Source organism: Pongo abelii, chromosome 17, assembly GCF_028885655.2.
Source record: "Pongo abelii isolate AG06213 chromosome 17, NHGRI_mPonAbe1-v2.0_pri, whole genome shotgun sequence".
Lineage (NCBI taxonomy): Eukaryota > Metazoa > Chordata > Mammalia > Primates > Hominidae > Pongo > Pongo abelii.
The window spans coordinates 89,760,822-89,788,535 of record NC_072002.2 but is presented as its reverse complement, the minus strand read 5'-3'; the positions used below and the strand labels follow the sequence as shown (position 1 = coordinate 89,788,535).

At 39.8% G+C, this 27,714-nt stretch overlaps 1 protein-coding gene and 1 long non-coding RNA gene across 3 annotated transcripts in view; both read right to left on the bottom strand.

The window, feature by feature from the left end:
* The window catches only part of LOC134760309 (uncharacterized), a 46,678-nt gene extending 20,348 nt beyond the window's left edge, over positions 1-26,330 (bottom strand). Inside the window, exon 1 of the long non-coding RNA XR_010137630.1 lies at positions 774-26,330. This is a non-coding gene — a long non-coding RNA (uncharacterized LOC134760309). The remainder of the gene's footprint in view (positions 1-773) is intronic.
* The window catches only part of ZNF407 (zinc finger protein 407), a 472,287-nt gene that overhangs the window by 383,025 nt on the left and 61,548 nt on the right, over positions 1-27,714 (bottom strand). The gene's annotated exons all lie outside the window — the stretch shown is intronic.

Sequence of the window (27,714 nt, the reverse complement as noted above, 5' to 3'; positions counted from 1 at the left end):
CTATTAAAGGATAATATAGTAAATCTCTTCTCTCGGAGGCTACTCTTTCAAGGAGTCTTTTCCCCGCCACTCTGTCTGCAGCCATCCATCCCCCACCTGCACTTCCCAGCTCCTTCCTCATGCTACACCTTTCCTCCTTAACACAGAGCACCATTCTTTACACTACATATTATACTGGGGTTTGCGTGGTTGTTTGTTTGAGGCATAGGGTCTCACTCTGTTGCCCAGGCTGCAGTGCAGTAATGTGATCATAGCTCACTGTATCCTCGAAATACTAGGTTCAAGCGATCCTCTTGCCTCAGCCTCCCGAGGACCTGGCACTACAGGTACACACCACAAAGCCTGGCTAACTTTTTTATTTTTTGTAAAGACAAAGTCTCCTTATGTTGGCCAGGCTGGTTTCAAACTCCCAGCCTCAAGCAATCCTCCCATCCTGGCCTCCCAAAGCACTAGGGTTACAGGCATAAGCTGCCACACCAGCCATATGTTAGTATTTTCTTCTGTTTATTGTGCATATTCCCCAACAGATTGTAAATTCCATGAGAACCAGCATTTTGGTCTGTTTCATTCACTTTTGTATCCTCAGCATCTAGAAAAGTACGGGTACCTAATACGTGCTCAATAATTATTTGTTAAATGAAGCATTTTACACATTTATGTACTATATATAATATAGCGTATATATAAATTATTGCTTTCTTGACAACAGACATTGGAAACTGCAACATTAAAAGGTCTAAGATAAAGAAAAAATTTACCTTTGTTTAACCTACCATTTTCCAAACATACTTTATCATGAATCACTTCTTCCACTAAGCATCTATAACAAAATAATGACTATAGAGTTAGAAACAATGGTTTACAATCTTTTCAGTAAAAGGTTGACACCATCTTGTGCACAAGATTTCATCACATTAATAACTTTTACCTTTACAAGTAAAGAAGAGTCAGCATAGAATTTTTAATACAAAGTAGGCAGAATCAGATACAGGTTTTACATCTTGCAACAATGGAGAGACCGGATCAGGGAGAGAACAGAGGAGCCAATGAACAGGCCAGGAGAGGACAATACAGACCTGGGCCTGGCAGTGCCACAGAGAACAGTCACAACTGTGGAAAGCCTGGGTCTGGCAGTGCCACAGGGAATGGTCAGAAGCCTGGAAAGTTTCACTGATACATGAATGGATAAAAACCTCATTTTGAGGGTGACCAGGAGCACCAGGAGTTACGGGGGTTATGAAGTAGATGATGCATTTGTGTGAAATGGGAAGCATGGAAAACATTTGAGAGAATATGACAATAGTTTTGGTTGGTATATTGATTTGGAAGAGAACAAAACATATTGAAGGAGGGAGTTCTAAACCTATATTGCCCAGAAAGAAAGTCTAGGGATGTTAAAGGGAAAGGGGAACCCAAGTGAGAACACTGGGAAAACCCAAAGTGAAAGAAAGCAAAAGATCAATGGACTCGCACAGTGGCTGGAAGGCTGGCTTACTGCTCATTTATACGGAAGCCATACCTATATGTAACCCATTTGATTGAAGAATTACATGTTGGTTTTTTACTTATTAAGCACCAATTATATACCAGGCACTTTTCAAGGTACCTTGGAAAACCAGTGGACAAACAAAACCCAAAGATCTATGCCTGAAAAAGAGCTAAATAACAAAAAATACAAACAATAAACAGTACAGATAAATAAATGGCACAGTGTATTAGAAAATCAATGCCATGGTGGCAAAGGGCAACAGGAGCACTGAGATGGGGCAACAGAGTGGGCATCCAAGTGGCATCGAAGGCGGCATGTGAGTGGAGCCTCAGAGGAAGAGAAGAATCAGACAGCCACATGGATGGAGAGCACTCAGTTGAGCACCAACAGAGTAAAGGAGATAAGGGGAGAGCATGCACCACATATTCAAGAAGGAGCAAAAAGCTCATGTGACTGCAGACGAGTGAGGTGGGGTGCCCCGGGAGAATGGCCGGAAGAGTCAGGGGCATCAAGTCACGTCGGGCCTGGAGACCACTGGAAGGTCTTTGGCTTTTCGCACAATACAACAATGTGCTACCCACAGAAGTGACACGGTCTGCACATGCCTGAAAAAGATCAAGACTGCGATGGTGCTGAGGAGGGAGGACACAGGGTCGGCCATTGAGCAGGAGACCCATATCAGTAATAGGAGAAGGAAGACAGTGCCAGGACCGGGGGGATGCCAGGATAGATGGTGAGCAGCTGGGCTCTGAATATACTTTGAAGGTACAGATGACCACATAACCACACGTGGTTCTTTCAATATCTACTTATTTATATCAATTCTGAATTCCTCCTAAAGCCATGATAACAGAACGCATTATATTTCATATTCCTTGAAAAAAAACAATTATAACAGCAATCATAATCTCCCTGACCTTTATAATAATAATAACCTTCTATAATCTTTAAGACTTTGAGTTTTTCTATTACTAATTGTCTAATGTGAAGAAAAGAAAAAAGCTAACAAAAAATTATATAGTTATGACAACTTTAAAGTTACTGTTATAGTAAAATGTTTATGATGAGTGCCACACTGTCTCTAAGTTTAAAAAACAGAAAACAATAAATAATGTTAAGTTGATCAGGTTTTTTTTCAGCATTTCAATTAAATAAACTGGCGAAGAAAGTGTAGGTTTATAGTCAAACACATTTGCTCCAAAGGCCATAAAAATGACAAGAAGGAATACCACCTGCTGAGTTCTGATATGTTCTTGGGAGATGGCTCAGATGGATTCCAAAGGGAAAATTACTAGATAACTAAAGTTAGAACTCACGACAAGACAATTCATTAAGTAAAGAGGCAACCTTTGCCATTCACAGAAGCTTCCTGTAAAGTTAGTTTACCCTTAGTTTTCCATGAACTGTGACTAAACTAAGTCCATTCTAATTATCAGGTGCTTTTCAAATTATTATGTGCAAATAATTCGGTTTACAGTACGATACTCAGTTTACAATATGTAAAATCTCAAAAAGAACCCTCTTTAGAGAACAAAATTTCCCACTGAATTGTGCTAATAACTGAAAGTGACTCGGAGCGTTTGGGAATACTAGACAGTAGATACGAAACAAAATGTATCCAGAGCACTTTAATATTTCGTAAGTATTCAGCTTTTTAAGTATGTATTCTAAGAATTAGTCAATAAGATTCATAGAAAGATGTTATATTTAACTTTTGAAATTTACTCTAAGAAATTAAATTTTTTAAAAAATGTTTTCCCTTAAAGCTGTTTTTAAAATACAAATTACACAAGTATATACAGATTTCCCAATACCTTGTGGGGTAGGGGGATAATCTGTTACCCTGGGAAAAAAAATCCTTACTTTTTCCTTTTGAAAAATTTAGAAGCCTCTGAAAAGATCTACAAAACTCCTTAAGTGCTGTTAATCTGTGGAGCTCAACAATAATTATTTAGCATCTTTTATAACCCAGACTTTACAGAAACTTATTAAAAGCAGGAGACCAAGTTTTGAACATACTAATATATGATATCACAGAAAACATTATAGCGCTAACAACCACAGTTCTATGATTTTCACTACAAAAATATCAAAGCAAAATAGCTGTCAAAGGCATAAATTAAATCAATTTCAAATTGAACAGAAAATTATTTCCTATTTTTCAAAGGCACTGATTTGGAGTGATCTTAAACCTCTGGAAAAGAATTCCTCAATTTTCAAAAATTCTGAAGCCTAATTACAAGTAATTATAGCTTTTCATTTTCAACATGATGAAATAATTTGATTCTTTTTACAAGAGGTCTGGTTTAGCTCAAAATAGACAAGTGCTTCTGCACTGAGTTAGTATACAAAGACAATAAGGATCATTCTCAATAGAAAATCAGGGCTACATGTTGGCCATAAATCATAAATGTTGTATTCAAGCAAAAATAGTTTGTATGTTCTACAAGTGTGATTCATTCATTCACACAAGGGACACAAAGCTAACAGCCCATGGTTAGGCTTTGCTTTATAATAAGAACCGTATGAAAGAGAAGAAAAAAGAAGTATTGCATAGCATCTCAAAATTCAGACATAAAGTGTTCTTCAGAGCAAAAAAAGAAGAAATTCAAACAGTTCTAATCCTGTTTAGTCAAAGAAACCAAACACAAACCACCCCACAGCAAATGTTAGTTTTAAATATTTAATATCAGACCTAATAGTTTGTTGTTCTAGAATAATCCTATTTCTCTGAGGAAAAAAAATGGAATCTTACAAACTATAAAAGATATTATTAATTGCAAAAAATATACATAAAAGAATAACCTAAATCAAAAGCGTAAGTCTCTGACTGCCATATCCACTTTTTTACCCAGGAAAATTTGCAATGCTGCACATTTTTCTACCTTTTGCTTTATAAAGCCTTTTGCTGATGACTCACATTTCCACTGATTTGTTATATGCTATTAGAACAAAAGCTCCATAAAACTGCTTTCTACCCTCCCTCACACACCTGGTTACAATTACATCTTCAGAAAGCTAAACCACTAGTTTAGCAAGGACATACTAACAAAAGCTAACCAATGAACAGGCAGAAGCAAATGTTAGAGCCCAGCACCATCCACTCAAAACCAGAAAAAGAACCTGCCGCATATCTCTTCCAGACACAAGTGTGCATACACGCACAGAAAGATCCCCCAGCCCACCACAAGCATGCACACAACACACAACAGAGCGCAATCGGCCTGTTGGAAAATGCGCCCGTCAGCATAAAAGTGCACCAAGCCAATCCATGAGAGATTTTTCTAATAAATGCCACTAGAAACAAGACTGAATTTGTCTTTTTAAACTGTAAACCAAAATAAGCAAAAAACCCAGAACTGTAGATAGAAAAACAGCACAGCCATTGTAATATGTTCTTATGTTACATCAAATAAGAAAACCGACTTGGCTAGCATCCAAGATGGAATCACAACAACCAAATTCTCAGTTGCAGTAAGTTGTGACCAAAACAAAAAAGACAAACTGCTTTGATCACTTCCAGGTATCAGCTACTTATGCACCTTAGAAAACTAAACTAGCCTAGAAACGTTAAACCAGGGCTGTGTGACCACACTAAAAAGGTGAAACAATTTATCACATTTAGAAAAAGAATGATGGACGTGGCACTACTATGAAGCTGAAGTACCACCCACGCCACAAGAATGCCGTAGAAAAAAGAGAGGACAATCCTGCTGCCCTGCTCTGTTGAAACCTACAGAGGACTCACCACTCCCTTGATTTTCTGACCACAATTTTCACGCCAAGAGCAGGGTCAATTGGTCCTTCAGTTAGTTACATGCTTGGTGTAGAGCTGACTAACACATCCATGGATCTTTAATGCAACTGACTCGACCTCCAATCAAGAATACCCACAAGTTGAAATGTGTCTTTCAGTTTACTGTCCCCTTTCCATCTTTGTCAGAAAACATTAATGTTGCCATCCCAGACATAATGAACTTGGGAAAAATATTTCAGAATTTAAATCAAAGTGTCAATAATAAAGGGCTCATAATCTTAGATGAATTTCCTCTTGGTAGATGTGGCAATATAGCAGGTCCAAATACTTTTACCAACTATGGTGATTATACACAGTTCTATCATAAGAAAGGCCATTCTATATCCTTGGACTATATATTCAACATACTCCCTTTTGAATGTTTGTGTTTTTAGCTAGTGGTATGATTCTGGAGCACTAACAGTGCCATTAACTGATTATTTTCTTATCTAAAAGGAAAAAAAGGCAACTTTACAAAATGGGAAATTTCTAAGTAGTTCATGTATATAGTAGCAATATATCTCGCCATGGAAAGTAGCAAGTCCTGTCTGACAAAGTATGAGAAATTCTATTTAGGATGGGAATCTTCAGAGAATAGTAAAGTTATTCTAATAATAACATATGCCATACATATGTTTCCTCAGAAGATAGCTTACAATGTAAAGACATCATACAAATCTAAGGTCTATAACACAACATCTCAACCACATTAAAAGTTCAGAATTTATATATCTAGAACAGGCCAGGTGCGGTGGCTCAAGCCTGTAATCCCAGCACTTTGGAAGGCCAAGGTGGGAGGATCACTTGAGGCCAGAAGTTTGAGACTAGCCTGGGCAACACAGTGAAATCCTGTCTCTACCAAGAATTTAAAACTTAGCCAGGTATGTGGCGGGCACTGGCACTCCCAGCTACTTGGCAAGCTGGGGCAGGAAGATCACTTAAGCATTTAGGCACAGGAGTTCAAGGCTGCAGTGAGCTATGATCACACCACTGAACTTCAGCCTGGGTGACAGAGGGAGACGCTATCTCATTTAAAATTAAAAAAAAAAATCAGTCAAGAAAAACAGATGTAACAGTGAATACAGAGGGCAGAGGTGCTGTCATCTTTACCTTAGAGGTTCCTCTGGCTTTGCCCTACCCCTCACCCAAAGCGAAATGAAACCTCCTCTTTCTTCTTGTCAGAACCTTTATGTACATTTCTCTAACAGCACCTGCCTGGTATTACAGTTACTGGTTCATGGTGAACTCTCTCTCCACATTTTTATTTCCGGGGCCAAGCACCGTGCTAAAGATATAATCAGTGCTCTACTGAATTTAAAATTGTTAAAATTTTAAATTTTATATAGTTTATACTATGACCATCTAAAATCATTTAAAAGGGTGAGCACTGAAAACCCACGTTTCTATTTTAAATATCCAGTATAAACTAATATTTTTACTTTCGTATATTTAAGATGATTATTACACTTCAACTGAATTTTTTTATTAGTTCTGGAAATGAAAAGAAAGGCCAGGGAGATGAGGTAAACACTATGAGATACAGGTTCAGCCTTCAGATTCCCTTCAAAATTATAAGAAAAATACTACATCTACTCAAAGTTGTAAATTTGACATTAAGCCTTCATTCCTATAAACCAGCTTCAACCATCACTCCTAACCACACATACAAAAAAACAGAGGGGCGGGGATTATATTTGATGGTCAAAGAAAATAAACCACATACAATAAGCACTTTTCACTTTCTATAACCACTAAAAATTTGTGTTTATCAGTTTTGAGGAGACATCCTCGGTGACTTTAGAAAACACCTTCGCTTTTTTCCCCTGATTTGGGCTTGTTTGGGTTTTTGTTTGTTTGTTTGTTTTTTGTTTTTGTTTTTGTTTTTTTAAGGCAAGGTCTTGCCCAGGCTGGAGTGCAGTAGCGCAATCATGGCTCACTGTAGCCTCTACCTCCTGGGATCAAGTGATTCTCTCCCCTCAGCCTCCAGAGTAGCTGGGACTACAGGGGTGTGCCACAATACCTGGCTAATTTTGTTTTTGTTTTTTGTCTCTTTCTTTTTTGTAGACACGAGGTTTCCCCATGTTGCCCAGGCTGGTCTTGAACTCCTGGGCTCAATGGATCTGCCCGCCTCAACCTCCCAAAGTTCTGGGATTACAGGTGTGAGCCACCACCCCCAGCCTGATTTTCTGGCTTATCATGAATAAAAATGTAAATGAGAAAAACATGTATGCTGAATGGTTTGTCTGAAAAGCTTTATCAATGAAAATTCTCAACTATACTGTACATGTAATATGAAAAGAAACAGGACTCACATTCATAATACTGGGTCCATCTAGAAAGCCACAACACTGGTCAAAAACAAACCCTTCCCAAGGGAGATGAAAGCATAACGGGGCAAGTGCCATGCCACATGAAGAACCACTGACGATCTGAAACATACAATCTACAAAACAGACAACTGTGGGGTTAGAGCGGGTAACAACCAACTTCAAGTATTCACAAGATCATCTTACAGAGGAGGAATTATGTTTGTCCTGTGTAACTCCTGAGTGTACACACCAAAAGATATATGATGGGGAGATGCAAAGAAGCAACTGTGTGTGAGGAAAAACTATCAGAAATAATTGAAAAACAGAATGGACTGCCTTAAGAGGTAATAAATTCCTAAATCTAGCAAAAACTAAGCAGATACTTGAGGATACAGAAGAAGAGATTATGTCATCATTAAAAGAAACCTCAGTGGTCTCTGAGAAACCTTTCAATTATTTTTCAATGCATGCAATGAATAAGCACTTACTGAATGCCCACTACATGCCAGCAACTGCTCTAGTGATTGAAGACACAAATGAGAATCAGACTCCACCCCGTACAAAAGCATACGCTTGCTGACAAGATGTGTACAGTACCAGAAAGAGAACGGGACCATGTTGGACAAGTCGAGTTTGAAATGCAGTAAGACATCACAATATAAACACTGAGTAGGTAAAACAAATGAGCCTAAAGCTCAGACAAGGACAGTAGGACTATGTCACTGTAACTTGAAGAGTCAGTCATTTCTGGATAGCAATTACGTTTTGCAGAAAACTAGAACTAGAATTAACAGTTCCTGTGCCCTTGGTTCTAATACAATTTTTAGTCAATCAGTTAATGAGGTCATTGCAAAGACTATTCGTTTAGCTGACAATAAAAGAGGGTATAGTTTTTTAATCCGCTGAGTCCCCGCCCAGATTATTTCCCCATCTCCTACTCTACCCACCATTTTCCAGAACTTGGTGTAAACAGGCTTTGAAATTTTCTCCTCTGCATCTCTCGGTGGGCCCATTTTACTATATAGCTTACCAACAGCACTTGTTTAAGTATTCCTAAACACAATCACTTGGTCTGCCATCCTGTAACTATATATAATACTTATATCTACTTTAGTTTGTATTCACCCAACTTCTCATCCACCAAAAGAAAGGTAACTTTCTATTCTACTTAACATTTGAAAACTGTATTTCACAATTAAGTCAGATTTCCAAAATACTGGAATTTGTGTAAGTTTAAATTGCACAAGAGCTTGTGTTAATTTCAAACTAGTCAATTTGGACCAATCCTCATGCTGAGGACAGCTAGAAACACTGAAGAAACTATTTTAAATGTGTGACTGAAGACACTGAAGAGTTAACAAAAAGGTGAGACATTATGTGGCCAGGATCTGGGCAAAATCAAAGAAAATCATGAAGATAAACTGACATTTGAACTGCCTTTTTCCTGAGGGTTCTGCCACTTCAGAGAGGACAGCCAGCAGGCTGATGGGTACCTCTAACAGCCATCAGGGCCTAGGTGTGCAGAAAATGGGGTTGCAGGCATGCCAATGTGGGGGCCTGGAAGGAGAGGAAAGGGAGAAGCTATCCTAAGAGCCCAATGTACATTAGGTTGAAACCCAAAGAGATGTACCCTAAGAGTAAAAGGGTAACGCAGAAGTAAATGGGCCTTCAAAGTCCTGCTGCCCAGCTTCAAACTGTACTAACACAAGTAATACAGTTGAGATGATCCTAAACTGCTAATACCCCCAGCTACTTAGCAGAAGTTAACATAAACCCTCACTGGAAGAAGATCTCAAGTTATTACTACAATGATTCTGCTAATAAAATGTCCATGACATTATAAAAATAAATAACGAGGCTGAGTGTGGTGGCTCACGCCTGTAATCCCGGCACTTTGGGAGGCCAAGGTGGGTGGATCACCTGAGGTAAGAAGTTCAAGACTAGCATGGCCAGCACAGTGAAACACCATCTCTACTAAAAACACAAAAATTAGCCAGGCATGGTGGCACATGCCTGTAGTCCCAGCTACTTGGGAGGCTGAGGCATGAGGAGCATTTGAACCCAGGAGGCAGAGGTTGCAGTGAGCTGAGATCGGCCACTGCACTCCAGCCTGGGCGAAAGAGAGAAATTCCATCTCGAATAAATAAATAGCCAGCATAAAATGAGAGAAAAAAAATCAACAAAACCCAAGAGAAACAACAGGCAACAGAAACAGACCCAAAGGGGCTCCAATATTGGAACTATCAAAAACAAACTTTAAAATAACAATTTTAACAAAGTTCAAGGACTGAGATTGGTAAACTGTATCTGAAAAGAACCAGAGGGTCAAGTATTTTAAGTTTTGCCTCAAGTATTTTAGGTCTCTGCGACAACTATGTAAATTCTAGGTGCAGAGTTCTATATCCAGCAAACATATATTCGAAAGGAAGGTGAGGGGAAAAAAAAAGAAAACACTATCAGACAAATATAAAACATGAGATAAACTAATCACCCAAGGAACATATAAATCAAAATACAAAAGAATATTTGGGGGCAGAAGGAATTCTATCACAAATACCTCAAAGATTTAGAATAAATTAAAAGATGACCCCATGGCATGGCTCAAGCCTGTAATCCCAGCACCTTGAGAGGCCAAGGTGGGTGGATCACTTGAAGTCAGGAGTTCGAGACCAGCCCTGCCAACATGGCAAAACCCCATGTCTACAAAAAATACAAAAATTAACCTGGTGTGCAGGCAGACGCCTGTGGTCCCAGCTACTCAGAAGGCTGAGGCACAAGAACTGCTTGAGCCCAGGAGGTGGAGGATGCAGTGAGCCAAGATTGCACCACTGCACTCCACCCTGGGTGACACAGTGAGACTCCATCTCAAAAAAGAAAAATAGAAGAAATTAAAAGACAAATACATGGGTAAATGTAAATGAGTATTACCGGAAAAAACAATAGTCCCAGCTGCAGGGGTCCAAAATCTCCAAGATAAAAAGGGTGGGGAAAGGATGAAGAGGAGAGGGCAGAAGGAGGGAAGAAGCGGGCAGTGGCCTTGTTGCCTTGCTCAGTCAGCCTCTGCTCCCCTGAGTGCCATGAACGTAACTGTTTTGTTCAGTAGAATATGTCCATTTTACTGAACTGTGGAAAAGACAAAAAGACAGTTCTTGGACAAACTGATAATCTTTCAGATAATGCTATGAGCCCTCACAAGAGTGTCAGTGGCTTGGAAAAATACCCCAAAGACATAGTGAATCATTATTTTTAAAAAATGCTGGCCGGGCGCGGTGGCTCACGCCTGTAATCCCAACACTCTGGGAGGCCGAGGCGGGCGGATCACAAGGTCAGGAGATAGAGACCATCCTGGCAAACACGGTGAAACCCAGTATCTACTAAAAATACAAAAAGAAATTAGCCGGGCATGGTGGTGGGCACCTGTAGTCCCAGCTACTCAGGAGGCTGAGGCAGGAGTATGGCGTGAACCCAGGAGGCGGAGCTTGCAGTGAGCCGAGATCGCGCCACTGCACTCCAGCCTGGGCGACAGAGCGAAACTCTGTCTCAAAACAAACAAACAAAAAAAATGCTATATCACCCATTCTCTTGGTGGCAAAGAAAACAATATTCTAGGCCTGGACACAGTGGCTCACGCCTATAATCCTAGCACTTTGGAAGGTGAAGGCAGGCGGATTGCAGGAGTTTGAGACCAGCCTGGGCAACACAGTGATACCCTGTCTCTGCTAAAACACAAAAAATTAGCCGGGCGTGGCAGCATGCATCTGTAATCCCAGCTACTCAGGAGGCTGAGACTGAGGAATCGCTTGAACCCGGGAGGTGGAGTTTGCAGTGAGCCGAGATCGCGCCACTGTACTCCAGCCTGGGTGACAGAGCAAGACTCCATCTCCAAAAAAAAATTCTAAGAGGAAGCACAGGCATCAAAAAAATGTAAGTTGAAAAGTGATTCAGAAGTAGTAGAACTTGAATGTAAAACGAATAGACTTGTTTTACTTTTATATTTTCTTTTTATACATGCAGAAGCATAATATGTTTTCAAACTACCTAAATGATGTGTAAAACAACTATTTTTATATATAAAATAAAAATTCTAACAGGAAAACAACAACATTGAAGGCTTTAAACGTCTATAGGTTTGAAAGGTCGACAGAGTTAAATGCTTGATAACAATGGTGTAGTCACTGGGAGGGAAATAAGTGGGATTCAAGTGTTCAAGATCCTTGAATTGTCTGAAAGAGGGTAAAAGTACCACCTAATATGAAACATGGATAAGTCAAGGATAATGGTGTAATTGCTAGGGTAACCATTAAAACCAAAAAGGGTATATAACTTCAAAGCTAACAGGGTAACAGGAACTAAAATAAGAAAAGCTATGCAATAAAAGGCAAAAAAGGAAAGAACAAAGCACAGAAAAGACAGAAAGCTTTCTCTCCTTTTTTACACGTCCTCTTACAATACTCTGCTTTATATTACTTTTCTTTGTCTCTGCTACTCACTTTAGATGCCTGTCTCTGTGTGTTCTTCCCAATATGTGGAACACATAAAAAATACATTCATTTATTCATTTGCCACAAATAGTAAGTGAAGCCTACTATGTGGGAGGATACTGCTGAAGAGGCTAAAGAAAGGAAAATGCACAAAGTTCTTGCTCTTAAGGAACTTACACTCAAGTGGGAGAGACTGACAATAAAGAAGGAAATAAATATACAAAGTACTTTTTAGGTAAGTGATCTATGAAGAAACGTAAGAGGGTAAGTGATGAATGGCTGGTCAAGAAAAGGCAACTGAACCTACACCCAAATGTTAACAAAGAGCCAGCAGAGACAGAGAAAGTCTAAGTCTAAGTATAAAGGCCCCTCAGGCAGAAACATGCTTGGCAACTTCAAGGGACAGATAAGGCCAATAGAGTAGTGAGCAGTTAGTGAGTAGAGAGTGACAGGAAATGGGAGAAAAGTTTTGGGACGCAAATGAGGGATTCTATTTGGACCATATTAAGTTTGAGATATCTTCAGAAAACACAAACCAACATTTCAAATAAGCAATAAAATGCACAACTCTAGTGCCCAAATAAAAAAAATCAAGACTAGAGGTATACATTTGGTGATTAGTCACAGAGACACTTTTTAAAGCCATGATATTAATGGATACTACCCAACGAGGGGGTATGGATCAGAAATTACCTAACTACAACATTCAGCCAAACCCTGTCAGCCACCCATCTTCGTAAGCAGAAACACAGCCACACTCACTCATTTACACATTGCCTAAGGCTCTGTTTCACTAGAGGAACAGAGCTATCTGGCCTTTGTCAGAAAAGTTTACTAATCCCTGGTATAGACAGACAAGGGATGGATCCCAGAGCCAAGCCCTGGGGTAGTTCAACATTTACAAGTTAGGTAGAGATAGTGGTAGAGGTAGTGAAGAAGCAGAAAATGAGACTACAAAGAGAGATATAATAAACAAACCAAAACAATACCAGGATACTATGGTGTCAGAGAAGCCATGAAAAAAGTATTTTAAGGACAAAGTGGGCAAAGATATTGATCATTGACCACTTGATAACAGAGAATTTGGTAACATGAAGATATTTGGTAATGTGTTAACATATTTTCAGAGAACAGTGGGCTGTAAACCAGCTACAGGATGACAGGGGTAGGGACCTGATCTGCAAACTTTGACAACTTTCATGATGTCAGCACTCCCAATTTCAAGCTATAAAGTCCTGGATCTCTAACAAGTGGTTCTCACGAGCCACCACAGCCATATGCTCCAGCTCCAGCACAGCACTGGTTTCAGCGGAGTGGCAGGCAAACGCCTGAGAAAGGACACATTAAGTGGTGAGGGAGTGAAGGTAGCACCCATGGAAGGGTTAAAAACAAAAGCCTGAGATTTTCCAGAAATAAACAAAACTAGTTAAATCTCCATATTAATGAGACAAAGCATCAAAACTTAAAATAATTGTAAAATGCATACTTAGTTCTTCATTAAATCCATGTGTAACAGAAGATTTTTAGCTTCTGTGAGCATTGCTTATACCTTTAAAACTATAGGTACATATTTTCTAGAATACGTTAATAGCTTCTTAAAATGGTAGGTCAGAGGGCTTTGATGATATATGTAAATATTTAGAACCATGTGTTTTAACTAACAATTTACCTATGTACGCTGTTATAAAACTTTAAGTAAATAACAATGAATCATAGATACAAAGGTGAATACAAAATGCAGAGATATTTAAATTACAGTGAAACAAAGAAATGTGTGTGTGTGTGCACGTGTGTGTGTTTAACACAGAATTTTTCTACTAAAGCTCACCCTTTAATAAATACCTATTGACAAGCTATCGTCCCAAAGAAATGCATGGGTGATCTAAATGTGAAAAGCACAGTCTGCGGGAGGCAGTACAATGAACCCCAAAGATGTCCACATCACAGTGCCCAGAGCCTGTGAATATGCTTCCTCACAGCACACAAAAGGGATTCTGCAGAGATGATTAAACTAAGGATCTTGCTCTTCTGCTGCCCCAGATTATCCCGGCAGACACAAAGTAATCACAAGGGTCCTTATAAGTGAAAGAGGGAAGAGTAGGGTCACAACCAGAGAGATTTCAGGGGACTCTAGCCAATGAGCACAAACGCCTAGACAAGCTGGAAAGGGCAAGGAAGTGGACTGAGCCCTAGAGCTCCAGAAGGAACCAACTCTGTTGACGCCTTGATTCCTACTGGTGTTAAAATCGTGAAACTGACTTCAGAATTCTGTCCTCCAGAACTATAACATAATAAACTTGTGTTGTTTAAAGCCTAAGTCTGTGGTCATCTGTTTCAGCAGCAGCAGGAAACTGATACACTGCCTTATGCCATCCTGTCAGTACCAATGAAGCATAGAGTCTTCACTTACTGTCAATTGAATGCAGAAAACAAATACCTGAAATAATTTAAATGGGATAATTTAAGAGACAGCAGCCATTCTAACAGGCAGCACCTCCCAGTAAAGACCAACTTCGTCTCTTCCAGTGCAGAATAGCCGCAGAAAAAAGTCAGTAACACGTATTAGGAAAGAAGGTAAGAATCCATCATAATTTCTGTTATTACTCTTTTCATACCATAATCTAACAGAGGCTTGATCCAAGAACATAATGGGTAGGGAGCACAAATTAAGTGTCTGTATATTTTCATTTTTTTATTACAGGTATTATAGGTTCATTAAAAGTGATCAAAACATGTTTTAAAAAATATTTACTTTCCCAAAGTTTTTTCTCCTTTAAGAAAGCTATTCAGCATTATTCACAACGGCCAAGCAGTAGAAGCAACCCAAGGACCCAAGGATGAGCAGATAAAAACAGTGCTCCAATGAACAGACAAACAGTGCTCCAACGAACAAACAGTGCTCCAATGAACAAACAGTGCTCCAATGAACAAACAGTGCTTCAATGAACAAACAGTGCTCCAACGAACAGACAATGCTCCAATGAACAGACAAACAGTGCTCCAACGAACAAATACTGCTCCAACAAACAAACAGTGCTCCAACGAACAAACAGTGCTCCAATGAACAAACAGTGCTCCAACGAACAGACAGTGCTCCAATGAACAGACAAACAGTGCTCCAATGAACAAACAGTGCTCCAATGAACAGACAAACTGCTCCAACGAACAGATGGTGCTCCAATGAACAGACAAACAGTGCTCCAATGAACAAATAGTGCTCCAACAAAGAAACAGTGCTCCAATGAACAAACAGTGCTCCAATGAACAGACAAACAGTGCTCCAACGGACAAACAGTGCTCCAACGAACAAACAGTGCTCCAATGAACAAACAGTGCTCCAACGAACAAACAATGCTCCAATGAACAAACAGTGCTCCAACAAACAGACACATTTCAAGAGAAGACGTACATGCAGCCAACAAGCATATTAAAAAAAAGCTCAGTATCACTGATCATTAGAGAAATGCAAATAAAAACCACAATGAGATTCCATCTCACATCAGTCAAATAACTGTATTAAACAGTCAAAAAATAACAGACGCTGGGGAGGTTGCAGAGAAAAAGGAACACTTATACACTGTTGGTGGGAGTGTAAATTAGTTCAACCATTGTGGAAAGCAGTGTGGCAATTCCTCAAAGAGCTAAAATCAGCACTACCCCCCAGCAATCCCATCACTAGGTATATACCCAGAGGACTATAAACCACTCTACCATAAAGACACATGCCCTCAAATGTTCATTGCAGCACCATTCACAATAACAAAGACATGGAATCAACCTAGATGCCCATGGGTGACAGACTGGATAAAGAAAATGTGTACATCTACACCAGAATTTTTCTACTAAAGCTAACCCTTTAATAAATACATACTGACAAGCTATGGCCCCAAAGAAATGCATGGGTGATCTAAATGTGACAAGCACACTGTCTGTGGGAGGCAGTACAATGAACCCCCAAAGGTGTCCACATCACAGTGCCCAGATCCAGCACTGGGCACTGTGCTGGATATGCTTTCTCACAGCACACAAAAGGGATTTTGTGGCATACTATGCAGCAATAAAAAAGAATGAGATCATGTATGTCCTTTGTGGGAACATGGATGGAGCTGGAGGCTATTATCCTTAGCAAACTAACGCAGCAGGAACAGAAAACCCAATGCTGCATGTTCTCACTTATAAGTGAAAGCTAAATGATGAGAACTCAGGAACACAGAAAAAGGAACAGAAGACACTGGGGGCCTACCTGAGGGTGGAGGGTGGGAGGAGGGAGAGGAACAGAAAAAATACTACTGTTGGGTACTAGGTTTAATACCAGAGTGATAATATGTACAACAAACCCCCGTGACATGAGTTTAACTATATAACAAACCTTCACATGTACCCCGTAACCTAAAAGTTAAAAAAATAAAAATAACTTACCTGTAATGGCCAAAAAAAAAAAGCAGTGGTCTATCCGTACAACAGAATATTATTCTGCCTTAAAAAGAAAAGAAATTCTGACACACAGACCAACCTTAAAGAGATCCCATTAAGTGAAATACACCAGTCACAAAAGTACAAATACTGTATGGCTCCACTTCCATGAGGCACCTAGAATAGTCAAATGTATGGAGAAAGAAAACAGAGAACGGTGACTGCCAGTGTCTGTGGGGAGGTGAGGACGGGCACTCAGGGCTTATCGGGTACAGAGTTTCAGTTGTTCAAGGTAAAAAGAGCTCTGGAGATGGACAGTGGTGATGACTGCACAATAATGGGAACGTACTTAGTGCCACTGCACACTTAAAAACGGTCAAGATGGGCTGACTGTGGTGGCTCATGCTTGTAATCCCAGCAATTTGGGAAGCAGAAATGAAAGGACCGCTTAAGCCCAGGAGTCTGAGACCAGCCTGGTCAACATAGCAAAACCCTATCTCTATGAAAAATTTAAAAATTAGCTGGATGTGGTGGCACGTGCCTATAGTCCCAGCTACTTAGGAGGCTGAGGCAGGCAGATCGCTTGAACCCAGGAGTTAAAGGCTGCAGTGAGCTATGATCATGCCCCTGTGCTCCAGCCTAAGCAACACACACAGATTCTGTCTCAAAAATAAAACATGGTAAAGATGATAAATTTTATGTTATACATCTTTTACCATAATTAAATATATTTAAAAACCCTCTATTTCCTTATCCTAAGTCACAGCAGAATCATAACAGGACTCAATAATTATTTTTTGGAATAGTTTTTTATTCCTTAGAGACATAAACTTCTACTTAGAAGAACCATGTATTCACTAGTCTTAAAAGCTGTGAATTTTTGTTCTTTTCAAGCAGTTGCTTATTCAAATCATATCATCCATGCAGATTCATCCCAAGCCTATCCTAATGAGTGCTGGAGATGGGATCTAACCTAGGATCTTTCAGACATCCAATTTTGTGCTCTTATTTATATGCTACATTAAATCATCTAACTTCCACCAATTTTTTAAGAAAATAATGATGTGATTCTTTAAACTAAATAAACATGTTAGATATAAGTCCAAGAGCATCCTGGTCTTAACTGGGGTTATAAAAACACAGAACCCTAGAATCTTTGTGTTGGAAAAAATCTTAATGTCATCCAGTCCAACTGTCAGGAACTCCCTCAAAAATATTCCCCAATGCCTGGCACGGTGATCAGACTCTGGTGATGGGAACATGTTACTTGGTTCCTATCACTGTAGTCCTGGGACAGAATAAAGACTACATGTCAGACTACAGAGAACATCAGAAATTAGGCTGTGGGAGAAGATCCCACTAAGCCTGAAGCTATCGCTCTCTCACAGAACGGGCTCTCCTCAGAGAGGGTTGAGGAAAAAGGACAGGGAATCTACGGGTTTTGTCAATCAAATTATCTAAAAACTGTGTTTGAGCCTCAAAAAAGAGAAGAATTCTAATTTGCACAATTCTTTAGATGTTTTTCAATTATTTTTGTAACAACTTTACTTCTTTTTTTCCCCACAAGGAGCGTTCTGAAAATTCTACTCTAACCAGGCTAATCTGAGAGGACTAAGAACAGAGATGCAGTTCGTCCAGGTCCGGGTCAGCACTTCACAGAGACGAGCACGTGCCACAGGCCAGGCACACAAGCTGCAGGCTCAGGTGGAGGAGGTGGAGAGCCAGAGAAACCCAGCAACACTGAGGCATCATTGTCCATCCCCTGGTCAATAACTAACTTCCAAGTAGTTACTAAGTACCAGGCATATGATGAAACAGCAAACAAAACAACAAATGGTCTCTACACTGGATGCCTCCATAAGGAGAGCCTGAGAGAAAGGCAAACAGCATGACCGGGAACGCTACCCTAAGAATGGAGGTGGGGGGGTGGGGGAGTGCCCTCCCACCACCGCTGGTAGTGGATCCATAGGACCACTGAGGAAGAAATGAAGGAGGGAGAGGAAAGCAGGAAGGAGAGAGGAGCAGCCCTTCTCCATGGGGTCCTACCCCATATGCAGGGAAGGCCCCATGGGACACCGAGTCCTCTGACCAGGCTTTCTGTCTACACTGGCACACGGCTGACTAAAGCCAATGAGAAACCTGTAGGCACGAGCATAAGAGCAAAGGATGTGAAGACTTACAGGTGAGATCTGCCTTCCTGGAGCTCAGAGGTCAGTGAGAACTGCGGATGAGGACGCCAACCACCTGAGTCAAGGGTTCAGGAAGTAGGAAAGACAACAGAGAGACAGTGAATACGGGGCTCCTCACGAGGCAGCTCCAGTGTGCCTGTGTAGAGGGGACGTGTGCTCCTGGAACAAGCATGGAATAAGATAATGGCAAGTGGAGCTAAGCACACCAGAACATGACATGCACGAGAACAGACTTAGGTTTTTTTTAATGATGTATCCCAAACACATCAAACACTCAGAACTAAAATGAATGGATAATGATACATACTAGCCCAACACAGAAACACCTAAGTTCTATGAAACTGAAAACACATCAAGAATCTTCAGCAAAGCCCTCAAAAACATACTTCACATGCAGAGAAATCAACATGAAAAAAGTCATTAACAATGTATAAAAGATACAATATTCACGCATGACACTGTCTACTTCTACCGTAAATCTCATCCATTCTAAGTCTATAATAAGTGCTAGGTGCTTAAAATGTGCTAAACAAACACCAGTTTATTAAAAACAAGGAAATTACATTTGGGAGCAGTAAGAAAAACGGTCTCGACAAAGCAGAAAAGCCATTTTGGAAATTCTGAGTATAAATACAGATGTAGAAACTAACTGAACACTGGGTTATGCACGCAAACTTTAAAGGCTGTAGAGACGTAACTGTGATTAACAGAACAATTCGTTAGGTATAAACTTCAAGAAAATACAAATTATTTATTTTTTAGTACAAGCTGAGTATCCCTTCAGATTTCATGGTTTCCAGTTTCGGAATATTTGTACTTACATATTAAGATATCTTGGTATCTTGGAAATAGGACCCAAGCCTAAACAGGAAATTCACTTATGTTTCACATATACCTATACACATATCCAGAAGCTAACTTTATACATTATGTAAAGTAAATTTGGGCACGAAACAAAGTTTGGATGGTGTCTGGACCGCAACCAGTCCCACGAAGTTAGGTGGAAAATGTTCCCCGTATGGTGTCATATTGGCACTCAGAAACCTTCGGATTTTGGAGCATTTCGGACTTCAGGTTCTTGGGTTAGGGATGCTCAACCCATACGGATGAACTGGTCAGCTCCAAAGTACAGGAAGGAACACAGATGCTAACTGCAAGGAACAAGGTAAGCACTCTCCCTAAACTCTGCTTCAGTGAATTTCTCAAACAAAATTGTAAAAAATAACACATTCAATGTAAAAAAAACAATCTTTCTTTCAGTTTAAAGCACTTAAACCATGATTTGTTTCTATCAAAAACAAAGTAACTCCTTAAAACTGAAAATGGCCCCTTCGGATGTATGTGTACTGCAATCCTTTCTCACTACCCTTTGTAACTATGGAAGCCTGTATGTCCCGTGTACATGGCCTATTACCACAGTTCATAAAAGGGTTTGACCACACCTTGTCAAGACGACCTCAGATGGGGAGACCAATGGGCTTTACAATTGGAGTAGAATCCCGGCCTCAATGAGCTACAAGCACACTTGGTCATGTCGCTTATCCTAAGTAAGTCTGAGTTTCCATTCTTCTAATCTAGAGATAGTAGTGCCCACCGTATGCAGCTGCTGTGAGGATTAAGTGCAGTAACACATATAAGAGATGAGTATGCAACCTGACATCAGAAATGCTCAGTAAAAGCAACAGCTGCTGCTGTCATTGTTATCGTAAACTGTCTATCATTAAAAGCACTGTACCTGGGACTGTACCTGTGACTATGATTTTCATTTTGTTATTAAAGCTATATGTACTATTGGAAACTGGAGGCCAATTTAAAATTGGCAGAATATTTTAGACTTACTGTAACGCACAAATGAAAAGCACTTTAGTTTCTGCAGTCAAAGATCGGCATGGCAAAAGCACAGTTTGAGTGACCACCAACAGTCAGCACACTGGACTCCAAGCACTGGAAACAGATGAGGAGCAGAGGCAGCGACCCCAGCACACAGGCAGGCAGGTGGAGAAGGGCGTGACGAGAGCTGGACACAGGTAAAGGGAGCAGAAACAGTTCAAGACACTTGAACTTGTGAGGCATCAACAGATCATCAAGTGACAAGATGTGATGGACAAAGTAGAGAAAGTAGGAAAGACTGAGACAACTGAGACACAGCTGCCCACCAAAGCAGAAAGCAGAACGCTGGGGAAAAGATGAAGGCGGGGTGGACAACTGCCTCAACTCAGTCTGAAGCGAAACGAGACTCACATAGAAATATTCTGTAAGTGACCAAAAACATGACCTCTACACAGCTCAGTGTGTTGGGAAACAGGATTCCAACATATAATTTAGCATCTTTATGAAGCCAGTTCCCAGATTTATGATATGTAATTCACAAGGAAACCCAACATTCAGAAACTGCATTTCACACCTGAGCCTCAATGCCCAGACTTCTGACCTACAGAACTGGGTGCGTGGTAAGCTGTCAGCTTGTGGGAGTTTGTTACCCAGCAAGAGCTAACTAATTAACACACCCGCCAAATTATCAACCCACTAGGAAGGGACAATGAAGGCATTTCCAGACACACTCAGTCTCAAGGTGCTTACTTCCTGTGTGCCTTTTCTGAACTCACTGAAGGATAGTTCCATCCAAAGGAGGTAAACCAAGGATCAAAACAAACCAGAGCGGGAGGATACAGGAGACAGGAGCCCCAGACACGGAAGGCAACTGGGCTCCATGGAGGCAGTGTAATAAGCAAGGGAAGGAATAAGGCTGTCGTCACCACAAGTCCCACGTGGCTCTCTCTTCCTCTCTACCCAAACACAGAGTGCCCAGGAACCTCAGGCCCACACACTTCTCTGTCCCCGGCCTGTCTGGACGCCTACATCCTGCCCTCCCCTCCACTGGCTGCTGCCCATAGAAGCTCAAGACATTCACCTGACCCACAGAAATGTCCCGCTCCTACCTAATCTGCAAGCTGATGGTAGCCAATGGTGAGTCTGAAAACGAGGCACACAGGGCACACAGAGCGCCCTCACCCTCCAACTATGCTTCTGCAGGGCGTGCACACAGCAGTCTGGCTGATGCTCCCACTGCACCACGTCACCACGCACCTTCGGATCCTGTTCCGGGACTTGTCTGAGCTGGCTTCCATTCTCAGGCAAGCCAGGGCCAGCTCACCACCAGGGCTGTTCAAGGTACTTCCTCCTGGGAGCCTTCATCTAACGGTGGCGATGTTGCCCTCTCTTTAAATATTATGTATGTGCTTGCTACTCAGATTCTCAAAACTAAATACCATAATTTACAAATATATACCTAGATAGTTAGCCTGAGAAGAAAACCAAGTGAATGATTAATACATAAGAAGTCACACAGTGGTTACAGGTGAGAAGAAAAAGAAAGGTGAGTCTGGGTGGCGGCATGTGGGGGCTTCCAAGGCGTAGAACGGCGCACTTCCTGAAGTGCATGGTGGGTACAGGTGTCAGTTTATTTTTCTCTAAGCAGTACACAGTTTGCTTATGCATCATATATCACAATAAAAAATTCAAAATTGACATTACATTAACAAGATGGCAGGGACTATAAGGTGCCTACCAATTTTATTCTCCCCTTCCTTTCTAGTAACTGAAACTTGCACAATGTGACCAGCCAAAACACGTATTTCTCATCACCACTGTAACGTGTACTCGGCTCTGCTCAATGAACTGTAATCCACAGTATTGTATGGGACTCTCAGATGGGCTCTTTTAAGGGAGGAAGGTGACCGCTTCCCTCCCCCACCACCATGCTCTCAGCCAAGGACACAGATACAATAGCTGGTTCCCCAACAGCTACCTTGGACCATGAGATAATGTGGAAAGTGAAGGCCCTGCTGTGAGGGCAGTGGGGCAGAAAGATGGCTAATGATCTCTAATAACACTAAGAAGCACCAGACCAACTCTGAGTAACTCCAGAATTCTTTTATGGGAGCTAGAAATAAATGTACACTAAAGCCACTTTACATCAGTATTTCTGCTTTGTGTAGCCAAACTAACACTAACAGAGGAAAAACTTAAAAATACAATAGGCAGAAAAAAAACAAATTTACTGTTCACTATTTGCTTAGCAAAGTGCTAAATAATTCAAATCCTTTAATGATTTACTCCTTGAACAATCTCCTTATTGCGGAGGAGAAAACAGAGGTGAAACCTGGTGAAATAAAGTGGCTGGGATCTTATAATTACATGAAATTGGCAGAACCTGAACTCAAGCCTAGGCTCAATAAACCAAGGTCTCCTGATCTTTCTATACTAAAATTGAAATTTTGCACTCAATCAACCAGGCTCCTTTCTGTGAACAGGGCATGATCTTGTCTATTCCTACTGCCTGGTGCTAATGAGCAGCAACACACAGATACGTAACACCAAAAACAGATGCATTAGGATTCTATGCTATAAGAGAGGGTAAGAAATGCAGAAAGTAAAAAAAAAAAAGAAGAGAGAGACAGAGAGAGAGCTGGAGGGACAGCAGAAGGGGAAAAAGCAATCACCAATACCAGGATTTTTAAGGTCATTTCTTCAACTTATTAAGCACTATTTTAGAAATCAGCCACTGGATTTAAAGTCACTTTTTTAAAGTGACTAAAATACTTCATGTGTGAAGTGGTTTGGGCATATAAAAATGTCCTTTCTTTTTTTTTCTTTTTTGTTTTTTTTTTTTGAGATGGAGTCTCACTCCGTCGCCCAGGCTGGAGTGCAGTGGCACAATCTCGGCTCACTGCAACCTCCACCTCCCTGGTTCAAGTGATTCCCCTGCCTCAGCCTCCCTAGTAGCTGGGACTACAGGCACCTGCCACCACGGCTAATGTTTTATTTTCGGTATAGATGGGGTTTCACCATGTTGGCCAGGCTGGCCTCAAGCTCCTGACCTCAGGTGACCCACTCGCCTCGGCCTCCCGAAATGCTGAGATTACAGGCATGAGCCACCACGCCCAGCCAAAAATGTCCTTTCTTTTAAGAGACTGTGGTGATAGCTGTCGTTGGTTAAATGGTATTCACTGGACAGACGCAGTGTATAGCCTGCTGCAGGCCCCGAAGCTGGTCTTCTCACACACTACTTGGCCGTGCAATTCCCAGATCTGGGAGTGGCGAGCTGCACCTGGCCAGCTTGTCTTCCTGCACTTCTTGCTAACTGCTTCTAATCTGGCCTCTGCACAAACATTTCCAGTTATAGTTTGTGGCACAGCATCTTATGGTTCAAAAGTTCCTGCTATGTGGAACTGCAGGCATCAGCGTCTCTCTACCTTCCAGGTTCAGGCCATAGTTTGGTCATCTGGAAATTTACATTTCCTTCTTGCCTATGACAGGCCTTTAAAGTCTCAAAGATGCAATGATGGTGTGTACCTCTGTTTGTCTAACCCCCGCGGGTCTCTCTAAAATCTCTCAATAGATCTTCACCTGATGTGAGTTCTTCCAGCATCTTGTCACCTTCTTGGTATGGTCTCTAATTAGCTGAAGTTCTTATGACATTCCAAGAATTGGCTGAATTATTTTAGGCATTATCTGAACAGAGCAAAATGCAGCAGGCCTTTAAACTCCTGAAATATTATCCTAAATGCGCAGTTTGTTATCACAAAATTTCCCAGTTCCCCACACGTAATATGTGGTGTCGAGCCAGGACCTGCGTTCTATTCTTAATTGATGTTCTAAGTTGAAATGCAGGACCTTACATTTACTCTTTCCTTAGTTTCGGCCCCAAATTTTTCTAAAAATAATTTTAAATCACAATGGTCATCTACTCTATGATATATCCCTCCCAGGTTTCTGTCATTAAAAATGTGATAAACTTGCTTTTTATGTCCTTATCCCAGACATTGATAATACTTTTACTAAAAATGAACTACTGTAGGTAACTTTCAATACAGAAGCATTATTTGGTTTTAGATGTGGTACATATAAATAAGAGCTACCCGGGGACAAGCATCTAAAATGGACGTTCCCAAGCACAATGCCCTTATGCCTTTATAAGGTCCCCCATTCATTGTAACTTAAGTAAAAACTAGATTGTTTTTACTTAAAAAAACTAGATTGCTTTCTAGAGGTTAAAATGGTTGCTTTCCTGGGCACAGGTGATACCAAAAAATGCTCTCCCCAAACACAAGCTTCCACCTTGTGTATCTCAATATCTGTATATGCAGAGCTTCTGTCTGCCTTCTACAAACAATACAAGAATGTAGATGTTACAGAAATACAGTTGCAATTCACCTGGCAGTTTGATGCAGCGTACTCACACATGACAACACATTGATTTTACTTCTACCTCCATGCAGACATCTATGTAAAGAAATCCATTAGGCAGACAGTTCTCATCTCTATTGACTGACAGAGTGACAATTGAATACTTTTCACCTTCTAAAGTGACTGACAGTTAGACACTTAAACAAGCCTTCAAGTTGCAATAATAGTATGAAACACTTTCAATTATCTGAATCAAACAAATCCATGATCCTACTGGTTGAATGCATTTTTCTGTCTGCTGCTATGCCTGGCTTGGTTTACACTATTATTTGGATAATTTTGTTCCTATTACAAGAGTGTTTTTCTGAAAGAGTAAACTCACTTTATATGTGATGATTTATTTTTAAAATGTTAGGGGTTTCTATAAACATTTAAAACATGGGTAAATATACAGCCTAGCTAAAACCTACTTATTTCTCCTTATGCTTATGAACTTTTTTCAAACCTAATGTTGTATTTTTAAAGCATTTCACATGGCAATCGGCTCTTGCACTTCAACATCCATTTTATATAAAGATTTCATGAATGTAAGTGATAGTATAATCATAACAGAGGGATTAAAATGCAAAATCACTTATAGTATTTTGTCTACTTATTTTATATTCCTAGTCTTATGGATCATATCACTCTACTAGAAAGTCAGAGTACAATTTAACAAGTTAAAGCCCTTTCTGAGTTACCATTTAAATGTTCATATTCATTAACAACAACAAAATCCTATGTGAGAAGCATGCAGCAAACAGAAAAGGTTTCACAGAATCGGTGAATGAATAGGGTCCAGGAAAAATAAATATACCTCACAAAAATGCAAAGACTCAATGGCATAATGCTTTGCTGCATTCCAGTTGATCATACTAAAAAAAAAAAAAAAAAAAATCCCACCTTTATGATTTAAGCACAGACACCGCATGGCAGGCACTCAGCTAGATCAGAGTGCACGCGAATGTCCCACAACTGAGTAGATAGAAGAAATGCAAGAGGCAGGGCCCATCAAGAACTACTTCAAACAAATACGGCCACAAAAAGGGGGCTGGCCTTTTACATTAAACAGCTATATCAAAATGGCCGCAGCACTCTCAGCCAAATTTAGCATGAGGAGTAAAAAGATCTAAAAATAAAACATGTTTTCACACATTTTCCCTAGTCATACAGCTTAGTAGCTCTGAATATTTAGTAAACTTTTCTCTAAAATAGTTTTTGTTTTATTTAAAATGGAGGCAGGTGACAAAGAAACTATAAAATAATCTCATCTTTTCAAGTTACTCCAACTTTTCAAATAAGGAGCAACTGCCGTTTAGCCTAAAAAATTGTGCTTTTGAGAAATGCAGTTAACTTGGAAATGTGGAAACACTTAGAATTTAAACAGATATCATTAATAAATATAAAAATTATATTTCTCATTAAAATCACATTTGGCATTTCTACTAAAATATGAAAACAAAGTAATGAATTTTTTAATGATTTGTATGTGATTAAATATAAAAGAGAAATAACATATATATAAAATGCATATAAATGTATTATATATATAATCATTTTATTGTTCAGGGACTTGGCCTTTCTTCTTAAAGTCAGGTTACTAAGCTTACACCCTTTTAGAAGTCAATACTATTTGAAGGTGCCAATACAGAATTTACTGTGTGCACAACATAAAATGACTCTGTGCAAAGAGACTATTGCAGGCTATACAGCACATTGATTTTTTGAAAAGGAATGCTGCCTGTATTTAACCTAACAGTGTAACCCTGTTGTACTACATGGAAAGGGATCATGCATATTGATTTCTTTATTACAATTCTTCTTGTGATCAGTAAACATTCACAAAATACTCTTATCTCAAAGAAAATCGTTTTGTAAAAAATTCAGTACGTAGATACTGGATTTTCAGGTGAATTCTATGACATCTGCTGTTAATAGATAATAGCATGAGGTGGTGAGACAGCTTGTTTCTTAACTTTCAGTTGCCTTTTTTCAGTCTCCTAAAATAATATGCATTATTGGTAAATCTGAAAGAATTATCAGCTCCACCAGATTAATTTTTAAAAATGAAGTTCTTTAAACAGCTTTATTATTTTAATATTTCAAATTAAAATAGGTAAAGAAAGATTCATTGCCCTTTCAAAATAACTTCTTAAAATAATTTTTCCCAGTGTGTCTATAATCTCCCCTAATAACATTTTAGGAGTCATTGCTTGCTATTTCTAAAAGAATACATGCAAACTTATATGCTGTGCTTTTGTGTATCTACAATGATGAACTTAAAACATAGGAAAGGGACATGAATTTTATATTGCTTTCTTTGGAGACAATTAAACTTCTAAGTCTGCTAACGTGTAGTTTCTAGAATCGATGTAAGCAATTAAAAAACTGCAACAAAAATGTTTTGTGAGGCATAATTACTATAAGGTCACTAGATATTACTTGGAGTCAGTTTAGTTTATCACATTACGACATGACAGGACGTGAGGCAAAAATTATAAATTCCTTCCCTAAATCTGTCCTTTTCTGATCTAGATGGATGAAGAATAATTAACTCTTAATTATTCAGATGACTTCAAGGCAGTTTTAGGATTCAGTAAAGATTGCAGTCATTTTAACCAAGAAAAGCAGTCTCCCATCATTTATCAAATCTTGCAACTTGACCAATGATGAATAAAAAAAATCTATGTTTACCCACAGCCCTAACTGCTACCTTAGAGGTTGTTAAGCAACAAATTTCCTTTAAACTCTACCATATGCAAATCATCAGATGCAATTTGCATTTTAAAGTATTTAACTCTACATATTT